General features: G+C 35.5%; 1 long non-coding RNA gene across 1 annotated transcript; it reads right to left on the minus strand.

Moving 5' to 3' along the window:
* Nucleotides 1–719: 719 nt before the first annotated feature.
* On the minus strand, nt 720–4,327 carry LOC113953780. Its single transcript, XR_003530014.1, has 4 exons — nt 4,276–4,327; nt 3,637–3,709; nt 2,274–2,472; nt 720–741 (listed from the first exon to the last, which is right to left on the minus strand). It is a non-coding gene; the product is annotated as an uncharacterized LOC113953780 (long non-coding RNA).
* Nucleotides 4,328–6,016: the final 1,689 nt, after the last annotated feature.

Consider the following 6,016-nt stretch of genomic DNA (forward strand, 5'->3'; position numbering starts at 1 on the left):
TCCTTTGTTTCTCTTTTGCCCTGTACTTTTGTCCATCCCGCTCAAAGAAGCTGGCTTGTGTCCTGTTCCCTCTATTGTTAAATGTGTGCATACATCTCAAAATTCTTTACCATTCTGGTTTAATGAAGTTTGGTCCTTTTATAGATACTTTGCATATTGCATCACAGATGCAATTTCAAGGGATATAAGAAAAAGGCATCTTTGACATTGGCCAGGCATGTCAAGTAGCAGTGACATTGCAAATATAAAACATACTCCAGCAGGAAATTTCCTGTCATTTGTGAAGCCTGGTAGATGTTAGATTCTAGGGAATCCTCGGGGTGAATGTTAGGTGTCCTGTATTTCCTTAAAGACCTCAAATAGAAAAGTGCAAACACTATTTTGGCATTGTTACAAAGTTAAGTATTCCTAAAATATTACGGGTTTGGTTTCTGTTGCCCAAATAGCTTTCTTTATATTAAAATACAATTAGAATTTCCTTTAGAAACATCTGGAAATACAATTTCTATTAACTGTATGGATCTCTGCTCAAATGGAGTATTGTTAGGTAAAGAATGCTGGTAATTTGGTATCTCTTTAAATTGCTGATAGATAGAATGCTTCTTTTTTTTTTTTCTTTTTTTCCCTGCTGGAAGCTCTCATTTTTCATTCCTTCTTTGAATTTTGACCGTTTGCCTTAGGTTTTTGTTGATATGTCTTTTTTAATTTTTCTTTTTTTTTCTCCCATATTCAACATGTTTCCTGAAGGAAAAGAAAGAAGATGTTATGGACATAGTATAATTTGGCGTGTTAATAAAATAAGGGTACACATTGAGGTCAAATGCCACAGACTTACTTGGCAAAGGCAGTAGATAGTTTGCCTGAAGAATGAGACTTTTTGAATACATAATAAGGATTTCTTTGAGTAAGGAAAGAACTCATCAGGGAAGACTGCCTCTGTTACTTAGAGCATAACTTAAGGAGGTGTGCAATACCGTATACTTATTGCATAGATGTTGTTAACTATATGGATTAATTGTGGCTTTAGTGATGGGGATATCCAATGAAAAAAGAGCAGGTAGTAAATGCTGTTCAAAACTTTCATCAGCATGACAGAGGACTGAATGAGAAGAAAGAATAGGTTATCTGGGAAACGCATGATTAACCAGATACATCATACAACTTTATTTTTCACTGAAAGCCAGAAAGCATTCCTTTTGTATCCAGGTCTGAATTCTTTCTTTACCCACTGGTGTTTGCTGTATTTGATGTGAAATGGTAAAGTAAACTGTGTGAAAGTTACTAGTAGTTGTTAGTAGAAAGATTTTTCTTTATGTACTGTACATTTCAGATTTGTTAATTTTCTATCTTCACTTATAATAATACTCCTTGTGTTGCATTAAACTCTCTCATAGGAAGACATTTTCTTGTAATTAGGTTTTCTTAGAAAAATATCACTACTTTAAAGTAGATGCAGTCCAGCTGTATAATGTTTGAGCTTTCTAGGTATTTGTAAGCTATTTTTCAGGTAAACATGAATATATTAATCTGAAAAAATATGTGAATATTTTATTTTTTCTGCTTTCATTTAAATTAACTACTTTAGTTTTGAATTGATGATACTAAGAAAAATAATAGTCATGTGAAAAAGAAGATTAACTTAAGCAAAAATGCTACCACAAGATCTGTAAATTAAGTCTTTGTCAAAAAATCTGGTTCAGTTCAATTTAGAGTTTTACTACATGTGGGAATAAAAATATTAACTAAAAGCAAGAGATCTCTGAACTTCAGGAAATCTTCAGAGGATGTGAAGAAAAGAGCACATGATATATTACACAAAAAGAATGGAACTGTGAAAAGTAACATCACAGTTAAAATTCTTTCTTTCTCTATCTTGACTCTTTTTCCTAAACTAGGAAAGATAAGATGTTATTTCTAAGAAAGCAAAAATAAAACTGAAAATTTAACATAATAAATGAGATTATTTGTAAAAAATGTGAGGTTTGAGTGTAGTGTTCAAGAATATAAAACCCACCAAATATTTATATTCTTTTCACGGATTTCTACCTAGATTTACTTGCATTAATGTCTAATGCATTCTTATCCTGTTGTCAAATTTTGACTGTACTGAATAGCTAAAGCTGCACTGATCTCACTGCTGTGAGATTCTGAGCACTGTTCTGTTTGACTTAAAAAGTGAAAGACACATTCAAAAGTTTCCTAAAATTTATGCTCCGTTCTGGGCATTTTCTACAATGTAAGATGAAATAACTTTTTAACTAAGAATTTCTCACCAAAACTTGAGTACTCTTGGATTGAAAATACTGCAGTTAATTTAGACCCTTATGCAACAGATATAAATAGATTTTCTAGATGTCATTAATTTTCAGTGTTGACAATGACACCGTCTCTCTTTTCTTTTTGCACCATCTTTCTTTTCTCTCTTATTTCTACTTTCTTTTTAAAAGCAGTATCTCTTCTGTCATTTTTCATCTTCAGTGTGCATCATGCAAAACAGGAAAAAATCCAATTAACCAAGTGTAGAAATACATGGGTTGAGGGAGAAAAAAACTAACCCATTACCACTAAGAAGAAATCATAAAGTCCCAAAAGTTTTGTAAAGAAAACGCAAATATTGGAAAGAAGGCATCCGAAACAATGGAACACTGTTCCTCAGTGTTCACCTAATGCCAATCACCTACCTTGCCTGTAAATGTGTCTTCTACCAGCAGCACTCCTTCACTGTGTGCCAGCTCCTGCCCTGCCATGTCTCTGTCCCTCTCTCATCCCCTACTTCCAGTCACTGCAGACCTCTATCACTACTTGAACACATGCTCTGGGCTTGTTATGATCTGATTCACCAAGATATGTTGAACATGCAATGCAAATAGTATGATATATGCATGAATCTGTCTATATAACACCCTTCTAATCTCATATCTTTTGCTATAACGCCTTTCCACCTATGATGATCTTCCACACACAAACCACTTAGTTTCTCTTTATAGCAGTATTTATTTTTATTTTCTTTTATAAATACTGTTGCTTTAGATCTTATATCTTCCATAAAATGGACATTACTATATATATATAGTTTATATATATATATATATTACTATATATATATAGTTTCACTTTTACAAATTTGAAGGTTATAGAGCATGGGTCTGATGTCTGGCCCAGCACTTTAGATCACTTGAGACCTGAGCTACATCTTACTCTCTTAGTTCTTGTGATATACTTGTGTCAACTTGGTTGGTGAAGTCTTAGTGTAATAACATTTTGCCATAACAATGCAAGAAAGGTAGTTTTTTTTTGACCTTCAGATCTATAGCGCCAATAAATTTGGCAGAACTGTCACAGCTTGTTCTCATTTCTTCTAAACCAAGTTTCATAGGTTGGATCTGTGCGAGGTGTTTTTTTTTTTTTTTTATTTCAGGTCTTAATTCAGATATTTCTTAAAAAAACCCAGCATCCAGAACAGGGTTTTGGGAAAAAAACCTGCTCTGTAATTTTCCAACTTACTTCCTATTTTGTCTGTTGTCATACAGGTTTTTTATAACAAGTTAGAAGCAATGTTATTTGTATCAAACCAAAGGATTTTAATGAAAGTCATTTGTAATGGAGAAAGATCTGTATGGTGATGTAGCCTCTTACCTGTCATTGACACAAGCAGATGGCACATGGACCAGTGCTAAAGTCTCTCCTAGTTCAAAGTGAGCTCATGAATCTGAAATAAACATCCTCAGACAAGTCCGAAGTATACAAACTGCTTCATTATACAATTCTTCACAAGACAAGTGTTCATTTTTAAATGTGGTGCTTAAGTTTTTGGACATTCAAGGTCATAGTAAAGTCTGCAGAAAGTGCAAGGCTATATCATGCTGGTGGTATTATGGTATGTCTTTTTGAAGTGAGACATTTGCAAAGACTGAGTGATCAAATAAGTCTAAATATAAGTAGAATTGGTCCAGAAGTAAAAAAAGCCTCTAGTAACTTCCACTGAGTTTAAATACATTTCTTTTCAGTGTGTGTGTCTTTAACACTAAATTAATTTAGTGGTAAAAGTCCTTGGGAAGTGTATCATAAAATCCATTGTTGAAAGATTTCTACTGAGTTACAGGCTTTGCATGTGGATATTTCAGAAAGTGGGAAAGATAATGACAATTAAGTAAAACTTAAAGCTTAGCCTCATTGCTAGCACATCCTGCCACCCATATCCTGGTTTTGCCTGGATTGCTGCCTGGCAGGAAGAAGGGGAAGTTGATTATTTGGGAAAGATGTAGCTCTTTTTACCTGTTTGATTAGGTGCTGATGCCAGAGGTGTTGTCAAATGCCTACTGAGAACAGTTGAACTGTCAATGCAGAAACAGGCTTAACCGGGCTGGTGCAGGCAGAGTCCAGTGCTGTCTGGGAACCCAGCATTTACTACCACTACTTTTCCAGTACATGCTGATATTTCTACTCAGCAGATCACACTAAAATGGGAACCTGGATAGAGCTCATCACCTAGTCTAAATAAAAGAGTTGTCCCCTGGCTGTGTGCGCCCTCTACTTTTCCTCGTGTTGCATCTGTCCCTGAAGCATCCCCAATTTCAGGCCCTTAGGAAAACCTGGTTAAAACAGATCCACTTGACTCTTCCTCAGGACAGAAAGAATGTGCTGCAATCTTAGCTGATGAAAACAACTCTTTTTGTTTATTTTGTTTTATTTTTTCACACAGAGCTGTATTATTAGAAAGGACCTTTTCTTTGCTGTCACTTCTCCCTCCTCTGAATCTGCTAAGGGTCTCTTTAACTTTTCTTTCCTCTTTTCTGAACTGGGCAATTTTCTGTTCAAGTAAATCATAACCAAGTTGAATTGAAAGAAAAGCAATTTCCATGCTTGAAAGTGTGTTTCTCTCCAGCTTTCAGGTGCTGTCACAACAGCCATGAGGTATATTTTCACATGTGGTGGAAGAAAAAAGTCTCTAATAAATTTAGCTGTGATTACTAAAAAGAAATGCTGTGCTTATGCCTGCAGAGGCATTTTCTGCTCAGAGATAGTTCTTTGTTCAAAAAGAAAACCAGGAGACATTTTCTTTGTCTGAAAAATAGGATTTGCCTAAGAGGATTTGCCAAAGACTGTGAAAATTTATTCATTTTCAGGAAGTAATGACATTGCATTGTCTGCCATATTTGCATATCTTTGTTGTATACCTTTCAGGGGCTTTTGCACAAAATAAAGGTGAGCTATGCGTGTGTTGCTGTTTCGGAAGTTCTGGGAATGAGAAGACTGTATAAATGGGAATTCATTAGGACACCAGTGGATAGTGTTATTGTATTCTTCAGTATGAACTCAGCAAACAGGTGCCACCCATCTGTAATCCTTCTTAGTTTAGGTTGTGACTGCAGAATGAATAAGAACTGGACTTAACAAGTCATTAAGAGAGAGTGGGGTTATGGGTTTTATCGCCCTGGTTTATTCCACTCATTCAAAATCAAACTACTTCTCTCCTCAACAACTTAATGCAGGAAACCATGAGACATAGAAATGAAAAAAAAAATTAATTCTTAATGTTTTGTGGAGCATATACTGTAAGTGTAGATCTAATACTGCAGGATTACCCCTGGAGTAATTTTTGAGTTCAGGAAGCTCCCCAGCACTAAGGTGAGGCACTCCAGCCATATGGGGCTGGGGTATAGGCAGAGAAATTCAGGCTTGAGTGTTTTACTTCTGTTTTTTTGTTAAGGAGAAAATGTGTTCTCTCTGGCATGATTGTTCTCTCCAAGTATCCAGGATACTGAGAAGAAATTCAAAGTAGGAACTCTGAATACTTTCGGTGTTCTGGAGTTACCTGAGTCTCTTCAGCAACTGTAGGAAAACCCAGGAGACATCAGCCAGGTAGTGAGAGGTTCATGGCTTTTCTTCGTTCTTCCATCTTGTACTGCATCCCCAGGGGCTCACCTTCAGGTCTAAATATATTCTTTAAATTTCTGTTTGCCTCTTGTAATCATTTATAGGTTCCAATCTATTCCCAGTCAAGAAAGATGTTTGA

The sequence above is a fragment of the Corapipo altera genome, unplaced genomic scaffold (assembly GCF_003945725.1).
Source record: "Corapipo altera isolate COAL_440 unplaced genomic scaffold, ASM394572v1 2c, whole genome shotgun sequence".
Lineage (NCBI taxonomy): Eukaryota > Metazoa > Chordata > Aves > Passeriformes > Pipridae > Corapipo > Corapipo altera.